Below are 23,252 nucleotides of genomic sequence, written 5' to 3'. Positions count from 1 at the left end.
AGAAGCCCGCTTACAAAACAACCTCAGTCATTGGTGCTAGCGTCTTCTTTGGTAAAATCGAACCCCTCTCTATCCCTCTCTCTTACAATGACAGATAGGTCCATATTCTACTTTGTTTTATCTATTTGTATTTCTTTCCCATAAAGTCTATTGTAGAATATGTTGATATAGGTTTGCTTATTTCTTTCAATACACTCTTTTCTATACTTTGATATGTTCCTTAAAGATGGTAATCACGCAAAAGTGTATTGCTTTGCCATATATGTCTCCGTTGTCAGCATCCCATCCTTCATTGCTCTCTAAGTTCCCCACTCCTTTGGCTTATTTCATTACGTTCTTAACTTTAGAGCTCTTTTTTTTTTTTTTTTTTAATATTTTTTTTCCTGAGCAGGGAATTAAAGCTTCACTTAGAAAGATAAGAGGAAAGCAGTGGGTTGTGGGGTCTTTGAGATACGAATCGATACCGAGAAAAAGGGATCTTCCTCCGTATTTCTTCTCCTTCTATTATTGCTTCTCATACACCCCACTATTTAGCAGATACCCTTATTAGATGAGTTCTTCTTTTCTTTAATTTTTGTTTAGTTTTGTTTTGAGAGAATCTCTTAAAAAGTGGTGCAATTTTTTTGAGATTTTTTTTTTGAAGAATTGATATGGGTAGTTATGGTTTTTGAATTTCCTGTGTGTCTTGGTTGGTCTACTTCATAACTTTTGATTTAAGAAATTAGGTAGTTTACCTTTTTCTCCCTATCATCTCCTAAATTGACAAGAGAATTGATGACAACCTGGATGCGATTGGCCAAGACTTTGACAATGAACTTGTACAGAAGGTTGCACAAGGAGATAGGCCTAAAGTTAGCTAAGGAGGAGGCGCTTTCTTTCTTGGGGATGAGACAAAAAGGTGTGGTTGATGCGATGGACTTCGGAAGGGTTGAAGAAGAAGCTCTCAATGGCTTTGATGAGATCCTCACCAATGATATCCCAGCAAGAGGTGAAAAACCCCATACTAAAACCATCAGGGCTAGGAGCCTTGTTGGGTTTGTGGGAGTGGACAGCCGCAAAGATTTCTTGGTCAGAGGGGATGGATTGGAGGGAAGGGGTAAGATAGTTATGGATGAATTTGTTAAGGAGGGGGAAGAAGATGTAGGGGGAGAAGATGCCCTTGATGTAAGACTCACATTCCTCTTTAATATTGGAAGGGTTTCTTAAGGTGGAATCATTGCTATTCAGAAGAAGGGGAATGAAATTGGAGTTATTTCTAGCTTTGAGGGATTTATGAAAATAGGAAGGTTTAGAATCCCCAAAGTCAAGCCATTTGATGCAGGACTTTTTCTTGAGAAAGCTTTCTTCCTTAGACAGAAGAGAAGCTAGCTCTAAGGAGGTCTCCTTCTCTTTCAGGGCTAGGGTAGGATTGAGGAGATCTTATTGCAACCAAATTTGAATGGGTTCAAGCCTATACCTATGGTAGAGACCCTAGTAGAGATCAAGGTTTGAAATCTCATCTCGTTTCGGTGTTTTAGTGGTTTCAAAATCACCAACTCACTGAGATCTCATCGTATATATATTTTTGACTCAATTGACCGTTTCAGTGGTCAAACGGCTATACTTTGACCTGAAACTTGGTGGGTAGCTTGTTTTAAGGTTAATAAACATGCTTATAACTTGAATTTATAAAAATATTAGAACATAGCTGTGACACCCCACTCTCAGTAGACCCAATTTACCATTAGGAATACCGGCGGTGTGAGTAAGACACGTACCTATCTTACAACCTTCCAGGATCTCTGATAGCAATACCTTAACATTTTCACAATCTCACAACACAAACCAACATAAGCAGCGGAATAAGAGTATAGTAGCAAAATCATAAATAAAATGGGAAAAAATCTAATGATAATATAATAGCGATAACCGAGTTATTCTATTACACTCATCCATGACGTATGATATATTCTTAAAATAATATAAAATTCACAGCTATACCCAAAAGTATCAAAATGTGATGTACAATCTCACGGTTGGGCGTAAGCACAGTGGTCGCAAACACAGTCCGGATCGTGCTCCTCCACTTCTGGCATCCACCAGTCGCTCACACTATACTCCGACCCAGAAGATACTGGGTCACCCTCTATTGGCACCACGGTACCTCCTTCATCATCTAAAAAAAGGGTGTTTATGTGGGGTGAGCTTTCCAACTCTCTTAGTGAGGGGTGGGGCAAGCACATCCAAGCGAGATAATAGCAGTAATAATTTATGATGCATGATTGCAAAAATTAAACATATAGTCCATGATGCTCGTGATGCAGTTCATTTGTTTATTATTCACCTAACAATACAAACTAAGTCTGGTAAATGCTGCTACGGTACATTAGGCTGTATCCCTCGTCTCAGAAACGACATTGACTACGCAGCGATACAAATCCTAGCCGTGATTAGAAGCTTGTCGGTCCCCGTATGCATCCATGGGTCACCCAGCAAACCCTTGATAACCCCCTCTTGGCAGTCAAGACATCGGTAACACATTGGCCACGCCGGACAGATTCTCACCTTTTATAACAATCACATTATACTGCGTGAGTGACACTTCGGAAAGACACATCAAACATACCATAATGGGTTATCCAACACCTCAACCCCTATTGGCAAGGGTGCGTAGCATAGGGAGTGATACCTAACCACATATACACTACATGCCTTCATAATGATATAGTTAGTATGGATTACATGATACCGGAGAGACCTCAGCCACAAAGTGTAATTCATCTCCAAATACAGTCCTGTGTACACCATACCAGAGACACCTTGGCCACAAAGTGTAACCTGAGACCGTTTACCTAATGTAGTATGTAAATAGCAGTTGAGTATGGACTACACAACACCGGCAAGACCTCGGACACGAAGCGTATCCATTTTTCAAATATAGTCCCAGGGTACACGATACTAGCTAGGCCTTGGCCACAAAGTGTAACCCATGACTATAAAGAACTCTAATGCACATAATCAATGCATGAATACAACATACATACGGAAATCACGGAACCGGTACCACCTCGGCCATGTTGGATTCCGTCTCACACACACACATCCAAATAGATGGCGATCATGGTACCGGTACCACCTTGGCCACACCGGATCCCGTCATACATTTCCATACAGTTCATATCAAAATCATAAAATGATAATGTAGCATATCATAATCATATTTGAATAATTATAATTAAATATATAATTATAAACATATGAGCAATTTAATGATAATAAATATTTTAAAAATAAACACAATCCATCCCTCACCTGTTTTACTATCAGGTGTGTTCGGGTTCAAGTACGGCCACTGATTGATCAATTTAATTCTAACTTTAGGGCACGTGCGTGTCACTGTTCTAGACATAAATGGAATCGTACATTATTATGCATCAAAAACATCTGGAGGGACCCACACAGGTCACCCCCAAAGGGTACAGACACAGTCCCTAGAATAGTTGTCATGGCGTCGCCAAGGCGGCGATTTGGCGTCCTGGCTGAAAGTGAAGTTCATGACAGTGCTACGATTTATGTGACTCATAAATGGCGGTCACCATTGGCTAATAGGTGTCGCTATGGCACTGCCATGGACGGAAGGTACGCCTGATTCACTAGGCGGTCGATTTTTATAAAATGTAGAGTTATTTTGATAGGGCTATGTTGATTTTTGATGATTTGATGTTACTTAATTTTGGTTTTATATGTTATAGGGTATATATTGTAGGCTTGTAGCATGCTAAATAACTTTAGAAAATAGGGGAAATACAAAAATAACATACTAAATAACTTTAAAAAATAGGAAAAATAAAAAATGACATATGGACGATTTGACCGCCATGGCAACGCCATAACGGGCAATTCATCGCCAAATTGATTAGCCACCCCTCCATCGCCTTGGATCGATTTGACGCCGTGACAACTATGGTCCCTAGGTGACAGTACTGTCACAAAAAACACCCATCGAAAACAGGGCATTTCCATAGGGAAATATCAATCCTGTTTTCAGTGGAGGTGATAAAAAGCATTTAAGGCTTATATGTCCACCAGAAATATGCCATCGGAAACTGACCCAGTGGATCCGGTGGGCTATTTCGGTGGTGGTTTAGGGCAGTCTAACTATTTTGGGGTTTTTCGGGTCGGGCCTGATTGTCGGGATTTGTTCCATGGAGTTTATAGGGGATGTTCCTAGCATCATTCTAAGCTAAGAAAATTCTAATTCCACTGAGCCATTTGGGAGATAGCCGATCGAATAATCGAAACCTAGTTGGACTTTTGGCATTATATGTTGTCGGAGCTCACCGGGCTTGGTTCGAGCTCAGAAACAACACCAAGAGGGTAGAATACTCATCCTACAACATTAACATGGTGTGTACACCAAGATTCTATTTATACCTAGCTTTGTCTAGGTCAAAATGAAGAGAGAGAGAGAGGTATGGGAGGTTGTACTTACATCAGGCAGCGATTCTGGCAATAAGGCGGCAGCCGGCACCAAGGTAGGCCCCCAATCCCCTCCTCCTTCTTCTTCTTCTTCCTTCCTCTCCTTTTTCTCTCCTCTCTTACATTGGGCATAAGGGAAATGAGGAAATGAATCCTCATTTCCCAACTTATAACTTAAGTGGGCCTCAGGGTCCGTTTGGTTTGGACCCCTTTTGAACTGATCGGGTTAAAATAAAATTTGGGGCATGAGGACCCACACATTTAGGTCCATACGGTACCCACATTAAGAGAAAAATGTGAAGGATGATTTGGGATCATCCGAAGTCATTTATGATGCGAGTGGCAGGAACCACGGGCATCGGAACCTCGACAGCAGCCTGTCAACTCACTGAAAATAGGCACCGGATTGAGGCCCAAGCTGCTTTCTGTGGCTTATTTCCGGTGGCCAAGACAACTTGCTGTCCCATGGTTGGCCTCGCACGGGTGGCTGTCCTCGAACATGCTCAAGGCCTTTCGACGATTATGATGCATGCCAAAAATCAAGTGTGGGGAGTTGGATCACTTACCTTCTGGGATTAGAAGGTATGAATCCCCTCCAGTTGGATAGGCACATAATACACGAACATATGGGGTCATCTCTACCCCTTCGGTAATGTGCAGTCGCCAGCCAAAACCTGGTCGTGCTTCCGATCTCTGATCCGAGGCCTATCACAATAGTTCAGATTAGACCAGATTAGGGCACGGGTGTAACAATGGCAGTGTTTTAGAGTTGCACCCTTGTTTGGCAGTAATCATTGAATTGTTATGGAGATTTTACCAGCTTCATTGCTAGAACAAGATATAATATAATAGTAAAACAAATAAATAATGCATCTAAGCCATGATCAAAATATACATTAACATTAATTAACTAATATTTATAGTACTAGAATAATATACTATGCAACTCCCTAACTCCCAAGTCCCAACTAAAGTCATCCACCGAGCGTCTTACTCTTAAATCTCCGATAGAGTCGTAAATCAACCAATGGTGAGTAACATATATATAATTGAGTTTCATCAAAGTTATATTGACCATAAAAAAATATATTTTATGTTGATGGAAAATATATTTTTTAAACCAGAAAAAATAAAAAAAAATATTTATTAACCAAACAAATTTTTGACTTCGTGAGGTCATAAAACGGTCTCTAGTGTCTAACATATAAAAATCCAGCCCTATCCAACATGTTACTATTTAAAAAAAAAAAGGTCTTGGAGAAAGTGGTTTACCTTTCCAAAGCTTAAAATGTGTAGATCTTCAACTTGGAGTGATCTTTAAGGCAATAGATGTGATGATGTGGCAAATTAGTAGACAATGGAGTGATTTTGTGTTCAAATGCAAGGAGAAGCCAAAATTTCACTGAGATAACCAAAATTTCATCGAGATAGCCAAGTTGGAGTTGAAATTTCGATTCCCCCTCATGAGATTTATTTATAAGCCTTGGTTGGTATCATTTTGGTGTCTCGACCGCTATGGTATCAAAATTTTGGCCGAGATACTGAAATTTTGACCGAGATGATGTCATTTTTATAATTCGTAGCACATCTCGATTCGGTAAAAAAAATAAAATTACCGAGATCGATCTCGATAGATTTTGAACTATGGTAAAGATGATACCAAAAGTGGAGGCATTCTAGTTCTTAAGGGAAAGCTTGACATTCTTGAGCTTGAGGGCAAAGGAGATAAGAGGAGAGGGCAGAATATGTATTTCCCCTGTATATTTGACAGTAGGGAGGAAGCTAGAATAGGAGGACCACTTGTCAAAAAATTTAAAGGGCTTGGGGCCAAAGGAGATTAGAAGGTGGATAAAGAGGGAGACGGGGCTATGATCAGAATTGCTAGGGGGTCAAAGGTGGCATAAGAGGAGGGGAAAGAAGTGAGCCAGGATTTATTGATAAGGATACAATCAAGATTAAATGCGATGTGGTTAGAACCAGATCTCTTGTTGTCTCAAGAAAGTTTGATGCCTGACCAATTGAGGTCATCAATGCTGGAGTCCTCAATGCAAGAGTTAAAGGCTTAAATAAAGGAGGGGTCAATGGTTGATCCACCAGTCTTTTCTTAGTCATGATGGACCATGTTTAAATCGCCCCACAACCTAAAGGATGGGAACTAAGAAGAGGGGCAAGAAGCTGGGGGTCATCCCATGGGGTATAGTCTGTGGCTCTATTGAGGTCGTAAATGGCAATAAAGAAGAAAGGAATATCATTAGAGGGATTGGAGATAGAGAGGTGAATAAATTGAGAAGTGGAAGAGATTAGGGAGGAATAGATTTTTGTAGGGTCCCACAGACTCCAAATTCTCCCAAGAGGACTAAAGGAGTATTTATAGAGGAAGGCCCCAGAGCTCTCAATGGAAGCAGTTATACACGTGGCATTAGCTTCAGGCACTCTAGTTCCTAAGAGACAACAAAGAACAGACCAGGAAGACTTGATGCAAACATGGATCTCAGATTGCTTGGCTAAGGAATTAAGAGCCCAAACACTCCATAGAGTCCAACAAATCTTATAGAAGGATGGTGTAGGGACACAGATTCCTCAGAGGGGCTAAGGGGAGGGGAAGGAGGACTGGGAGGTTGGCTGGCTTTAGTGGTATCTATGATAGCTAATGAAAGGGGGAGAGAAAGTAAGATCAACAAAGGGGTGGGATAGGTGGTGGTGCACAAATGGGAGGAAGGGGGACCTTCTAGAGAAGGGAGGGTGGGGACGGGGTGAAGGGGGAGCTGCTTGAGATGGTGCCAGGGGTCGGAGCAGACCTGAGAGGAGGCTACTTCAGTTGGGGACCAATGAAGTAAGACCAATACTGTTAGTATAAGCTGCAACCTCGAGTAAAGCAGTGATCAGAACTATGATAGTAGTTGGAGAGGATATGGTATGGGGGATGACAGGGAGAAGCGCAATGGTGGTGGCAGTGACATGGCTGACAGGACCCTGCGCTTGGTGTGGAGCATATAGTAGGGGCGAAAGAGGTGAGGGAGGCATAGTGTAGACATTCCAGATGCAATACGGTGGAGATGCAAGGATTAGAGATCTTATAAGAGGAAGGAGAGGCATCAAATTAGTTTATGAGGGTACCAGTAGTATGGAGAGGCAGCCAATCCTTCCTAATATGCAGCAGAGAGAGTAAGGCAATGGCACCCAATGTTGAAGATGACGCGATAGGAGGTGCAATAGTCGAGAGGTGGCTATCAAGGCTAGAAGACATCAACGAAGAGGTCTATGGAGGGAAGGGTCAGGATGGTAAAGAGAGTTGGCGGAGAGGATGGTGGGTAGGGGAGAAGGGTCCACAGTTTGTAGGGTAGAGGATCTGGGTCAGAGTGGGGGCATAGACCAATGGGTGAAATTATATAGGTGATGGTTTGAGGACAGATTTGAATAGGTGGACGAGTAATTGGGCTTCGAAGGGTTGTGGGTTAGGTGTTAATGGATTGAAAAGGAGGTAGAGCCAAAGTGGGCCAAAGAGGATTCATGGGCCAGAACAGACTTATGGCCGAGCTAAATTGAGATAGGTGATGAGCTGAAGGAATGTTTGAAAGCTCAGTGTGGCCTAGGAGAGGATAGAGGGAGGGAGAAGAAGTAAGGATGGGGGTAAAAAAGGAAATACATTAGAAGGGAGAAGTATTAAGGAGGGAGAGTCAAAGGATAAAGGAGACTAGGGTTATGCGAAAGAAGAGGAGGGTGAATAGGTCTCTTAGGATCGGCAGTAGCAGAGGATAGAGCCTGATCAGTGAAAAAAAATAGGGAAAAGAAGGTGAAGAAGGGGAAAGTTGGCTAAACAACAACAGTTGGCAGGAGCCCAAAAGTGGTTGGCCGTTGGTTTTCCTTGGAAGCTATAGCTTTTTGGGCTTCATCATTTAGATAGAGAACAAACGGACCAATAGAAGGACCGAGCCTCCGTATGATTCCCATAAGGGGAGGCAGAAGGTTACCGACGGTTCTTCTGGTGGTGAATTCTGCTCCATCTCTGATACTGGCTAGGGTTTCTAGAAACAACAATGGTGGTGTGAGGAGGATGTTTTAGCGAAATGGCATTGATGGTGTTATTGGTGATGGAGAGGGGGTGAGATGGGATGGTGGAGGTTTCGATGAGGTTATTGTTTGGAATATCCATAATCTGGGGGTTGAAGTTTCAGGAAGCCTTGAAAACGATGACCAAAGACTTTACAGTTGGAGCAATGTGGTATAGCCCAATCATAGTAGACTTCTTGGTGAATAGACACCCCTTCATCATCCATGAGAAGGACTGAGGTTGGAGGAGGTCTTTCATCTGATACTTCAACATATATTCTAGCGAAAAAGAAAGGAGTTTCATTCTTCTAGTTCTTATGTCAATGAAGAGAGGGGTACCGATTACAGACCTAATCAAGCTCAATCCCTTTTGCCACTAGAAGTGTAATGGGATGTTGGGGAGAGTGATCCACAGGGGTATAGAGCTGTAGCAAAGCTTATGAAGTTGCATAATATGGTTCCACTGATAAAGGAAGATGGGTTAATTTCCCACATGCCATGATCTTCCTTCCAAGGTCTTGCACATGTCTTGTTCTATGGAGAAGTTGAAAAGGAAGACTCTATTGTCAAGCAGGTGTGTCTTAAGTTAACTATAAGCTTTACACTGTTTGTTAAGGGACTTTTTCATAATAGGAAGGGAGCCGGCTGCCTGGAAATGTCCAACCAAATAAAACTTTCATTTGGAGATCTCAGTGTTGAAGGAGGTAGTCAGGTACCTTCCAATACGCTTGTCACCTAAAAGGGGGGGTGTAATGCCCCGGCCTCATTAACCTTGCACAATAGTGACCTCTTTGGCCCATGGGCCTCAAGGCTTTAAAAGCATTGTGCTATGTTAACGACACTAGAGGTTATTAACTAACCCAGTAATCTTTCCTTAGGCGATGTGGGACTAAAGTTTGCATATCCTCACTGATCTCCCAAACCCCCTGGTACTTGTCGTATTCTTGGTTGGGACACCTCACCAATCTCCCAGGCGGGTCTGGTACTTGCTGTATTTTTGGGTCATCACACTTTCCCCCCTTTCGGCATAGCATCCCCGCTGTGACCCCACACGCTGTCGGGGTTCGCTCTGATACGATTTGTAACGCCCTGGCCCCATTAACCTTGCACAATATTGTCCTCTTTGGCCCATGGGCCTCCAGGCTTTAAAACGAATTGTGTGGAGGCTAGAGGTTATTAACTAGCCTAGTAATCTCTCCTTAGGTGATGTGGGACTAAAGTTTGTACACCCTCACAGATCTCCCAGGGGGGGTCTGGTACTTGCTGTATTCTTGGGTCGTCACAGAGGGGGAACAAAGTGGAGGTCTTCTTTGGGGAAGGAAGGAGAAGGGTTGAGGCAAGAGGACCAGGTTTTGTAGGTTGGAGACAGTGAAATGTGAGTAGGGGAGGGAGAGTCCAGGGGGTGGAGAGAGGAGGTTGCTCAAGAGGGGGTCAAAGTTGGGGTTAGGAGAGGCAGCCATGGCCACTAAGAAAGGAAAGGACTGGAAGAAGGAGGGGAGGAGGGGCTGCTGGAAGTTCCGGTAGAGCTGGCCGCCAGAGAGGGGAGAGGGAGGAGCTCAGGACATCTTAGGGAAGAGGGAGGTCAATTGGATGGCTGCCACCAATATCATTTGTCTTCTATTTTTTTTTTCTTTACTTTTGCTTCTGTTAAGTGGTCCACAGACTTAATATAATGAATGCCATTTCATGGTCAATGAAACAATCTCATAAAGAATCTGATGAACTTTTTTTTGGAGTAGCATCTCCTTTTTATTGACATTTTTGTTTGACATCTAGAATCAATTTTAAGTCCTTGTCTATCGCTTATCATAGATGATTTAACCAAGAACGTTCACGTGGAGGTTCTATGGTGTATGTTCTTCGCCGATGATATTGTGCTTGTGGCTGAGATAGTGATAGAGATCAATGAAAGATTAGAGTTATGGCGATCTACTTTAGATTCTAGGGGTCCTAAAATAAGTAGAACAAAGACGGAGTATATGGTATGTAACTTCAGCCACTCAAGGACGGATTATGATGTAGTGAAACTTGAGGAGAGAGAGATCCCACAACGTAATCATTTCAAATATTTTCGGTCAATCATTAAAAAAGGTGGTGAGATAGATGATGATGTGTCTCATAGAATTAAAGTAGGATAGATGAAAAGGAAAGGTGCACCTGGACTGTTGTGTGATCGACATATACCCCTAAAGCTTAAAGGAAAAATCTATAGGACATTCATAAGACCAGGTATAATGTATGGGGTGGAATGTTGGGCAGTCAAGAAGTGTAACATGGATAATTTAAGTGTAGCAGAGATGAGGATGTTCAGCAAAACTAGGAATGATAGGGTGAGGAATGAACAGGTTAGATCTAATTTGGGAGTTACTCCGATCAGGATAAGCTTTGAGAATGTCGCTTAAGGTGGTTTGGACATGTTCAGCGTAAAGAAGAGTGATCAGATCCAGATGGAGGGAGCTAATAGAGCTAATGGTAGCCTAAATCAACCATTGAAGAGTTACTAACGAAAGACATGTAGACTTTCGATCTAGATTCTAGTATGACATCAAACAGAGTTATTTGGAAGGCAAAGATCCATGATGCAGATTGCACTTAGGTGGATGTCCCAGAGATGTTGCTTTGCTATGTCTCTTTCTTACCTTTGCTTTTATCTTGGACTATCACGGACCATGTAGCTGACCCCATTTAGTTGGGAAAAGGCTTTATTATTCTTGTTGTTGTATTTATATCTACTTAATCCATAGACTTCACTTCCCCCTCCTAACCCCTTTCTACTTGTTGTTGTTGTATTGATACCTACTTAATCCATGCCTTAGGCTATCAAGTTATAAGTCTTTTGTTTTTTTAAATACATGTTTAGTTTGATATCCTTATCTACTTTTCTTTTTTCTTTTCTTTTTTATAATTTTATTGAATGGTATAATGTTGTGCTACCAAGTCTGAGTAACCTTGTGACATGTATACAAATGGGTTATCATTGTTTTATTCATGTTTTAAGTATTTTGTTCAATCCTTATCCTGTTTTTTTATTGAATCTGAACAATTCCCCTGAAATTATTGACATTATTAATTTTTTAGTGCCTCTTTCTTAGGCTGACCACTTGATTTTCTTCAATTCTATCTATCGTATATGATATATGGGGACAGAATGAATCCTTTCTTAATTGATTTTTTCCTTGTAAGATTGCTAGAGGAACCTATTCGTCTGATAGACCATCTAGATGTTGCTGCAATGTATCCAAATATCATTTTAACAAATGGGCTCCAGGTATGTTTGGTGCAGCGTTCTCACATTATCATTGTGAATATTGTTCTACTGTTTATTTGATACCTCTGCTCAAGTATGTTCTTTATTTGGACTGAATTTGTTTAAACAGTAAGGCTCCATTTGGTATCGTTTCTGTTCCAGAAACTCCGTTTCGTGTCAGAAAAGGAAATTTCAGTTTCTGTGTCAAAACGCCGTTTTTAAACGATTTAGTGCTGTTTGGTGAATCTGTTTCTAGAACAGTTCCAGAACCAAGAAACGACAGTTTTGCCGTTTGGTAATGCTTGTTTCATAAATGGTTTTTTTTTTCTCTTTTCTTTTCTTTTAAGTCAATAATTACAAAAATAACATTAAAATACTATAAGCATATAAAATTTTTTGGGACAATAAAATATTACACACCAACTAAAAAAACCATGGTTTCCAAAGGATGAATAAAATACAGTATTAACAATGCCTTGTGCAAGTTAATTATTACATAATTCCCCAAATTTTCACTTTTTTCCAAGTCTAAAGACTTGAATGCATGGAGGATGTCTTTCATCTTATTTGTTTGGTCCTCTAATCCTTTAAGTGTCCCTTCCAGATATCCTTTCATGTACTCATTCGAAACAGACGGTGGTCTGGATGATGTTGATGTTGAGCTTGGGCTTTCTGAACATAATGTATGTTGTATGGTAGAGATATGTGTTTCATCTTTCAACCATACAAACATACCACATCCACGGTTATCAGCCTATATCAAATAATAGATGTGATTAGGGTCGTTGAAATTTAACATCGAATTAAACAAAAATCATAAATTATCTATAGGTATAGGTCAATCGTAGAAATAAATTACTCCAATTGAATTTGGGCAACATAGAAAATACTGTCCCTTGTTTGGACCTTTCGTCGCAGTTCGTACTTTGCATTGACCCCACATCTACATAGATGTAGTTGGTCCACCCACATGAAAAAATTACATGAATCTTCACACTTGAAAATTTCTCTTCCAATATTTTTACCCGACTTGGTTGTATATTTACCACAACTCTTCCCACAAATTTCACAATTTGCTATCATGAGTGGGGGCATAGAAGAAGTCATCTGTAACAGAAATTTAAATATCAAAAAAGTTAATATAGCATCCAAATATATGACATTCATAATAATATATCAACTTGTACCACATATATAAATGTAACATAAAACAAGTACTACGTGGGTTGAAACATCAATTTAGGTTTTCAGTTTTGGCAAAATAGTTATGGGTTATAGTTTTCAACTAGTTCTGGCATCCTTTGCTGTCTAGCCATTGCATTTGTAATTCTGCATCAGCAATATGCTCTTCTCGAATATAGTTGTGTAGCCCACAACATGCCAGTACGATTGGTGCCTGAGCTTCCAATGGGAACTGATGCATTAGTCTTAAAATTTGAAATTTGTTCTTCAATACCCCAAATGTACATTCAATGACATTCCGAAGTGATGAATGTCTATAATTGAACAACTCTTTCGCTGTTCTTAGGGATTTTCTACGCCCTTTATAGTCTAGTAGATGGTATCTCTCACCCCTAAATGGTGTCAAAAATCCAGATTGGCTAGCATACCCAGAGTCGACAACATAATACTTTCCTACAGACAAAAAATAATATATATTATTACGTATACACTCAAATGAAAATCTAATATATTAGTATAAAGTTAATACCTGGAGGTGGATGTGGAAAACTTAATCGAGGATCACTTCTTGCCTGTTCAAGTACTCGACAGTCATTTGCACTACCTTCCCATCCCGCATACACATATATGAATCGCATGTCAAATGAACATACACACATCACATTTTGAGTTGTGATCCGCTTCCGATTCCTATATCAAATTTGATCCTCTCTTGGAACTACCGCATGGATGTGAGTACCATCTATGGCGCCAATACAATGCTATGACATATAATGACAATTAAATGGCCAGTACATATAAGAATATAAACATTCATATATTTAATTACAAACATGTATCATATTAACATATTTACCTTGAAAAAAGGGTAGTATTTCGGGTTTTGTGCAATCTCTGTCAGTATCATATTGACGTCTGGCGGTCTGATTTTCTCCTTAGCCAGGCGTTGCATTGCAATCAAGACAACATTGAATGTTCGACTAACTGTTTCTCCTGAGTGGTTGAAATGATTTTGGGTGTCCCTATTACTTGAACCCTTCCCAACAATCCATAGGAACATTTCAAGCTGTTCATCCACTCGGATGTTAGTCGTGTCTTTCAACCACCCCCTATGTCTAACATAATCACATAGGTTAAAGAAGACATGACGTTCCATCCTAAACTCTTCATAGCATCTGTTGGCATGCCCATTCAATACCTCATGCATCATGACAGCACCTGGAAATACACTATCCCTACATAGTTCTTGAATATACACCGCCTCACTCAGTAATTCCATTCCTATGTGAATAATCGTATCTTCTTCATCACTAGAAGTTTCACATAATGCATTTGACATAACTGTAATAAATAAACAATTGCTACTCAATTTGAAACAAATAACTGTAAAACATAACAATCTGACACATGTTCAACATTACACACATCAATAATAGAAAAAAAACGAAAGAAATAAAAGTAGCATTCAATGTATCTCTAAAAGTAACATTACACACATCAAAAGTATTGTCTTGAATCCAAAATTATCAAAAGTAGCATTCAAACACAACCTCAACTACTCCAAGGCATCTAAAAGCCAAGTCCTCTTAAGAGGCTCTGCACAGACAAACAACTCTCTCTAACTAGGATCAGCACACATACGACTGGTGGCCTTCAAATATATCTCCTTTGATATATCCGGCATGGAGGATAACACCGCCTCACATGCACTCACACTGAAATCTTTAGGACAATGTGCATCTGCCCCACCACGAACAGGAGATGTAACGGAAGTACTGGATGCTTTCTCAATTTTAATGGATAAATACTTCCCACACAAGTCCTTCACGTGGCTATCTCCTTTATTGGCGCTCTTTTTTCTTTGTCCCGTGGGTGTCCTATCAAGACTTCGCTTTGTGGTGGTATGAGTTGGAGTATGAGTATCCTCATGAAAGGGGTCAGTCATGCCTATATGCACCGGGGTACTAGGGTAGTCAACGATGTGCTCAATATCAACTGTATTAACAACTTCAATGCCATCCAAATCTTGAGCACTATCAACCCCTAAGTTACCTCTAGCATATGCATCCCCAAATACCATGCTCAAATCTGGCCAATTGTTTAGTCCATGCTTCTTGTATTTCAAGCAACCTGGATTTGCCTGCATAAGTAGTCATTGTATCACTCATATGTACTACTCATTGTAATCTAATTTTTAAATAATTCAACTAGTTAGTGAAATCTATTGTACCTATATTGCCATCCCATACGAACTCATCATCAACTGTGACTGATTTTGTCATTGAGTTCCACCCAAATCCAGTTGTGTCAAGCAGTCTTTTGAATTGTTGATACTTGTGTTTCAACTTGTTCATCTTGTTGCGTAATTGTTCTCTCTCAATTGTACGATTTAAAGCATGCTGAAATTGCTTTGTAATGTCCTCCCATCCAGTTTTGTTAAATGAATTACTGGATTTGTGACCATTTTTACAGCTTCTTTCATTGCTTCAATCAAAACATTGGTCTCAAGTTCTGACCACTTAACGGCAGGGAGACTACTTCCAGACATAATAGCTAGACATTATAAGTTAGTGTAACAGTTAGCATACTGGGACAAAAAAGGACTGGACACTAAAAAAAGAAATAACAAAGCTCATCTTCATATATGATACAAACATTTGTAAATAAAACTTACATGCATGAAGACCAAGCAAAGTAACAAAGAAACCCAAATAACATTGTCTTATTATAATTATCTAATATAAATTACCAAAGAGATCTAGGAATCAGAAAGAATAATACCTGCTCTGTGATTACAATAGCAAATTTTGGGGCAACACCTTATCCTGAGAACAATACCTAGGTCAGTACTACTACTATCCCCTTGGTTCCTGATTCTAGTGCTCAATGTTTTCATTATGAGAACTGGACAGGGATAATAACTCAATTAACTATAGATCAAATAACTATAGCATTGTAATAAAAAAGAGTGAGCTGGTGGGGTGGAGGTGGTTAAGAGTATGTTTTTTTGGTTTTCCTACTATGTTGCATGTAATGATAGGGCTAAGGATCTTAGTGCCAAAAGCTTTAATTGAATACTCAACTCGGCTAATCCTTAGCCCTACTAAATGGGGGGTAATGTAAGGCTAGGTAGGAGTGTAGGACCACCCAGCCCCAGTTAGGATCACTAATCAACCTCAAATAGCATACAGACTTAGGTACTGACTTTAGTGCTTAAAACAGAATATGGAGTCTAATTACAGCAACTAAACAACACTCCAAAACAGGCCCTAGTATCCCATACAACAGTGGGATAATACCCCACTAGATATCACAGTAAACAGCAATGGAAAACCCTATTGCAGGCAGAGAATACGGCTCAAAGCCCTAGAGTTAAGTTGTAAAGCAAGATCCACTGTAACAATCAACAAAGTGATGAGATTTTCATCGATAGTAATCCCATGAGGGTAATAAAACCCCAAAATCTCAGGATAAGGTGTTGCCCCAGACTTTGAGATCTCACGGTTTTTGAATTAGGGCTCAACAAGAGGCCTCTTCACTATTCTCTCCTCTCTTCTCTCCTCTCTCTATGCGCGGAATCTGAGAACAATACCTGCTCTGTGATTACAATAGCAAATTTTGTATGTCCTCATGAAATCAATTATAATTATGGCAAAGTTTACTGAAACACAACCAATTTACCTAAAGAAAAACCCTAAAATTGGTGGTCCAAAAAAACAATAAAATTGCTACTAATACCTGCTCTGTGATTACAATAGATGAAGAAGAAGGAGAAGAGGTTAGAATAGAAGAAGAAACAGGTTAGAAGAGCTGAAGATGAAGAAGGAGAAGAAGGAGAAGAGGCGAAGTTACCTGCACTGGTCTGATTTCACAAGGGGCCGAGCTCCTCTTCACTATTCTCTCCTCTCTTCTCTCCTCTCTCTATGCGCGGAATCTGAGAACAATACCTGCTCTGTGATTACAATAGATGAAGAAGTACTGAGAACCCATTTCGATTTGCCGTTAATGTAACTTTAAAACAATGAACAACGATGAGCATGCAAGAAAATAGATGGTGAGTTTGCAGCGGTGGTGGGCGAGCTTCGACTCCTCAGAGAATTCATTGAGGGAAAAGGTTTTTTCCCAAATAGATGGTGATGAGTCGAACACAAATAAAGGGTTTCGAAACCTTCAACAATCGAAGTATTTCCATCAACAAAAAATCTAGGCTTTTGGTGAGGTGAGCATCAACGAGAGGAGGGTTTCAGAAGAGGTTAGAAGAGATGAAGAAGAAGAAGGAGAAGAAGGAGAAGAGGCGAAGTTACCTGGAGATTTCAGCAAGGGGCGACCTGGGTTCTCTCTTCTCTCCTCTCTCTATCGCGGACCTAGAGAATTATCGGGAACGGGGGTTTCAATATCTATTGCTTGAAACGAAACACCCCCGACAAAAAAGCCTCTTGGGTGTTTCGTCAAATCGGGGATTATTCGTTTTTTACCCATTTTCAGTTTCAAAAAAACTGAAATGATACATACACACACCAAACGGAAGATTCCGTTTTTCCGTTCTTTTAAAACCAAAAAACGACAGAAACGTATTTTATGAACAATACCAAACGGTACCTAGGTTTCTTTTCCTGTAAGAAATTTAATGCAATTTCTGTGTTTTAATTCCTGATAGTAGTTACCCGTTGGGATGATTATTCCAGATTAACTTGGGTGTTTTAATTCCTGATAATAGTCAACCCTCAATGTGTACACTTTGGTGGCTAATTTATACTGCTTGGATGCATATTATATGATCCCTGGACCACATTTTGATTATTGAATATTGTAGCTTATGACATTGTGGAACAGGTTATTCTGCACTGTTTAGGAAGCATGGAATTGTCTTCATTATAATTGGAAGGCTTACAGAATTGTCTGTATGAAGGCTGTTTATAGGTAGAGAATCTAGGGTTCTCAGTAAGTACACTTTTTTACAGATCAGGGTGAGCTACATGTTTTTGTGCATTTTATGTTAGGTATGCCATGTGTATATTTTCTCAATTCTGTAAGCCAAGTTCCAATGTCTTATACTATGATCTTCACTTTTTTCTTGTGTATATGTTTCTAGTTTATTGCATATTCCTCATTGGTATATGTGGATGTTAGGATCATTGTATGCATGCAACTTTACATGTTGAGCTTAGTACATAGCTATTCATTGGCTGATTTAGGCTTGTTGACTTGAGCCTTCCTCATATACCTTGTTTTGGATAAAAAACCCTTTTTCCATGGCATCAAGAGTGATGTTTTGATATATATATTTTTTCACATGCCTCATTTGGCGACGAATGATGATGACCCTCCAATGTTTGATTAGTGCAAATTTGGCCTTGTTGGCCTAAGCCCGCCCTGAGCCCGAATAAGGGCAGGGTTGAGATACCCTGGCTCTGAGGACGGGTCAGGCTTGAGAATTTTTAACCTTAAGTCAGGGTCGGGCCAAGCCCAGGTTGAGGCCTCAGGCTGAGCACGGCCTGGCCTAGCCTAACCCTGATTTTTTCAGAATTTTCTTACTATATGAGATATTGGGTTTTTAATATGTTGAACTCTTAGAATTTCTCTTGATTGCTTAAGTTCACTAAGTGAATAATACTTTTTCTAATTCTCATTTATTTGTTTATCCTTTGATTTCTATTCCTGTGAGGTAAGTGTTGATCAAGCTATAGATCTCAGAACTCCCCTTTGAGGAGTTGCTATTTTCTAAAAAATTTATCTTACAATTCAGCTCTTCCTCCTTTCCCGACTTAAAAAAGTATCAAGGATCAACCAAGATAGGTATCTGATAAATGAAAGATGAGACTTTGATTCCTTATATGGGTTTGATATTTGTTTCCTTTTGATATGATTCCTTTTTCTTGGGAATAGGCTGAATTGTTGCTACTATTGTTGTGCTTGTGATATATTACGGTGGTTGTGATACCTTCCCCTTTTATGTGGCAGTGGTTTTAATAGATCTTCATTTATTCTTGTGTAACTTTGACTCATCAGGTAGAGGTCGAAGCTTAGTGAATTCATTTTAAACAACTGTCAGATGGAAAATTCATAATAGATTCATTAAAATGTTTGGATCATGACCCGGTTATGAATTGGAAGTCCAGAAGTGAAAATTCTTGGACCCTTGGAATCACTTCTATTATGTGTATCTTCTTCCTGGATTTATTTGGATCGAAAGTTGCTCGTAATGACTTTCTTTTGCATAAATCCACTTTTTCTTTTTGCCTTCTTGATACACCTCTTCATATTGGGAGTTAGATGAATGTTGATTATATCTGTATTCATGGTCTATATAAATTCTCAATGAGTAGGTAGACATCTCTTGAACTTATTTTATAAAGGAAATTCAATAGGAAAATGAGGTTTTTGTTGCAAGAATTAGTTGGTATTGTCATAAACTACAGATTTTTTTAGGCTATCTGCATACTCTGTATTTCAATTAGTTATTAGATTTTGTATTTGAGGTGTAAATCTTGAATTTCATTTGAGGGATGTGAAACAGGATTTTGGTGAGAATTACAGGGTATTTCTTTTGTATTGGATGAAGTAGTCTTTGACAGTTAAAATCCTTTTGTTGCTTATTAATTTTTTTATTTTCTTAGCGGATCCAATTCTTTGTTTAATCAAGATTTGGGGTATATGGCGTCAACTTTCCTGTATAATAAGTTTTTGATTATTTTTATCTTCACCAAGATGTTTTAAAGATTAGTGGCTTGTTATTTTCTCTCAGTTACTACTTGTTTGATGATTTCAGATGACTTGAGTGATTCTAGGATTTTACACTTATGATTTGCCCACAGCTGAATATAAGATTCCCAAATGTGAACATAGAATAATCCTACACCTAGTTAGAAATACATGGGGACAGAATTTGGGAGAGAAATTAGTGAAATATTCTTGTTATTCAAATTGTTGGGTTGGGCAAATAGGGTTAAAGGTACTGTAATTGAAGGGACTGAAATATTAATATTGGCTTTCTAGGGATTGAAGGGTATATTGATAAATAGTGTAGGCCTATAGGGATTACTTAATCAACTGTTTACAAAATTGTATATACAAGATCGTACATGTGAATTAGACTTGATAGCCCAAGGCTTACCCAAAGTAGCACCTTGAACCCAACTAGAAAACAAATATGATATTATGATGTACATCGATTCGATGGATTTCGCCTTGCTTATGTTAGCTGAACGATTCTATTGTTAATTCTACATGATGTTTGAGTTGTTTATTATATTTCTATGAACTAATGATGCTATTTTTATTATTTTAGGTTGTACTTGAAAATAAAAATGCCATTTTATTGCTCAAAGCCCAATAGATTTCTAAAATATGTTTGGATGTTTTAAAATTATGTAAGCTTTCTCATTGAGTTGGTTGGCTACAGTGATCCAGTTTGTCCACTCTCCAAATCCAGAAGTTCCACCCAACTTGAACCCACGGCCACCAGCTCACAATGAAGCAACCTTACCATTATGCTGAGGTCCACCACCTAGTGAAGCTAACCAAGATGAATCTGATTCTTAATCATAGATACATAAACCTCACTCTAGCCAGCCAAGTTCATTCAAAGGCATTCTTACTACAAATTTCAAACCCAAAATAAGAAAACCAATGTCAAAATAGACAAGAAGAAATAATCATGATCATTCCAAAAATATAATTGACAATGTTTATGGACTCTAAAGATCAGTTTGGTTTTAATATTTCTCTTTATTAGAATCATTACCATTGTTTATGGACTCTCTAATCTCCAATACCCTTGGGTGCTCAGGCATCTTCATCTGAACACTCAAATGCTTAGTGACCGTAATGACATCTTCTCCCATCATTTGGCAAGCCGTGAGTTACCGGTTGCACATAATCCAATAAAGTAGCCTGTTGGGCATGGAAGTGTTGCGAGGGTAAAGATAGTCATCACCAAACAGAAGCTAGAGGAGATGTTAAGAAAAGGAGGTCTCTCAGTTGATGAGATTATTTCTAACCTTCAAAATGGACAAAGCAAAGGCAAAGATGTTGATAATGGTGATGAAAGTAGTGGTTCATCAAATAATTTGAGGAGATGAAAGCCGTTGCATCCTTCTGGTTCGGATGTCAGTAAATAGAGGTTTTCCTACAATGGAGCCAATGATGCTAAGGCCCTTCTCACATTAGATGGAGGGGGATATTTGAAAGGGTGATCCAGAGAGGAATAGAGCAGTGATCAATTTCGTGAAGCTGCATGTAATGACTCCAATTGTGGAGGAAAACTGGTTTGTTTCTGACATGCCAATGACCCCTTTCCATGGATTTTAGCATATCTTGTTCCATAGTGAAATTAAAAAGAAAAACTCCATTTTTGAGTAGAAAAGTTTCCATTTGACCTTGAGGTTTCCATTCCTTAGAGAGGATGCTTTTGATAATGGGGAAGGGAGGCCGGCTACTCAAAAAATGGTCAACCCAAGGCGATAACTCCATTGAGAGATTTCAGAGAAGAACGAAGTAGCCAGAAATCATCCAATCTTCTTATCACCCAGAATGGAGGGGGGAACAAAGTGAAGGGAAAAGTCTTCTTCAGAGGTAGAAGCCAAAGGTTTGAAGCAAAAAGTCCAAGGACTGGTAACAAGAATGGTTGGAGGAAGTGAAGGGGATGCAGAAGGAGAAGGAAGAGAAGATGAGGAAGAAAGTGAGGAAGGAGGGGGGAGGGGGGAGGGGGGAGGGGGGGGGAGGTGGGGGGGAGGAGGAGGGGGTGATGGGGGTGGTGGATAAAAGAAAACTCAGTCAAAGCTTTTCTTAAGAGGAAGTAGAGAAACATATATAGCCGCAAGTTGTAGATGATCCAAAATAGAAACTGCTTTGGGCATCCTACGTAACAGCTGAAAACAATCTCAATCTTTGAGGGTTTATTTTTGTTAGATAGACAATGGCTTCCTATTTAATACCAGATGCTGTTACAACTTATTACTTGTATATGACATATTTTAATCATTTCATTTTCTCTCTTGCGACTATAATACCTACGCCGCCAGATGAGGTTTTACATAAAGGAAGGGAAACCTTTGTGAAATGTTCCTCATAGTCCAGGTGGATTCTTGGAATTCCTCATTGTCAGTCGTTTGAATTTTTTCTTTCTTGAGTTGGTTGTGCAAAATTATCGGCTTCTTCAGTAATCCCAGTGTAATTCTGGTGCTTCTTCACGAACCATTATGAGATCACTTCAAACTTTATTGTTGAGCTTGATCTAATGTTCAACTTGTGTTTTTCACAGGCATACAAGGAAAATTTTATCCGTCCAAATAAGAACCAAGATGCTGTGGAGAGTTCTATAATAACCACCTTTTGGAGATTGTGAAGTAAATTGGTGGTCATGTTGAATGCTTTGAAAGTGGTGTTTTTAGATCTGATCTTCCTAGTAATGTTTGACTTGATCCATCTGCATATGTGGTGATTTGTGTTCCTTTCTTCTTTTCCATCTGTGTGGAAGTATATGATGATTTTTACGCAGTTTGCTAAGCAGCTTGATTGACATCAGTATACTCTTTTCCATCTCCATCAATTAGTCACTAACCTTGATCGTGATCTGTAATATGCAATAATTGTGAAGGGTAAGATGGACACTGGATCTGTCTCCAATTATGCTGAAGTGAAGGATGCTATCATGAAAAAGGTTGTCGGTTTCTGTTTTCAAGCTTTGATATTTTATTAAGTACTGATATCTACTTAATCCATAGGCATCAATTCCCCCTTCCCATTTGAGTATGCTTCCAATCTCAATTGTACAGCCTACTCAAATGATGATATGTAGACAGATTGCTGAAATAAATTATGGAGAAAGAGGATCTTGATCTTGTATGTTGTTCCTATTACTAGCTAACGTATAATGGATTGTTATCTGCCATTTTTTTTCTGTTAAATAAAATTTTCTAATAATCTGTGCCTACTTGTTAATATAATAGGAAAAAAAATGGAAATATATGTTGAGGCATAGCTGAGGCTATGATATGAAGGACAACTTGTTGATATATAAATTACGGAGAAGAGGATCTTGATCTTGTATGTTTTTTCTTCCTCAACCTCATGAAAATAATTTCTCCTTTGAAGTTCCACTTACATTTTTGCTTCATTGAAGTAGTGGTTTACTAATCATCTAATTTTCATCCTTATTCCCAGTAAGATATTTTTTTATCTTAATTTTATTTTTAATGCATAGTTATTCGGGATAAGATAATTGCTATAGAATATTGATCACTTTATGAATAAATGGTAGCAATCCTTTACAGGTGCTATGAAAGAAAGACATAAAATCTCATAATAATAATTT

General features: G+C 39.2%; 1 long non-coding RNA gene across 4 annotated transcripts; it reads left to right on the top strand.

The window, feature by feature from the left end:
• On the top strand, positions 1-22,861 carry LOC122063182. Of its 4 annotated transcripts, XR_006135223.1 has the most exons (4): positions 1-51; positions 11,692-11,776; positions 17,771-17,878; positions 22,200-22,861. It is a non-coding gene; the product is annotated as an uncharacterized LOC122063182 (long non-coding RNA). The 4 variants fall into 4 exon arrangements; XR_006135222.1 differs by lacking the exon at positions 1-51 and having other exon boundaries at positions 9,946-11,776; positions 17,771-17,857; XR_006135221.1 differs by lacking the exon at positions 1-51 and having other exon boundaries at positions 9,946-11,776.
• Positions 22,862-23,252: the final 391 nt, after the last annotated feature.

This window comes from Macadamia integrifolia, unplaced genomic scaffold (assembly GCF_013358625.1).
Source record: "Macadamia integrifolia cultivar HAES 741 unplaced genomic scaffold, SCU_Mint_v3 scaffold1238, whole genome shotgun sequence".
NCBI lineage: Eukaryota > Viridiplantae > Streptophyta > Magnoliopsida > Proteales > Proteaceae > Macadamia > Macadamia integrifolia.
Note: the sequence above shows the minus strand (reverse complement) of the source record. Positions and strands in the feature narration are given on the sequence as shown.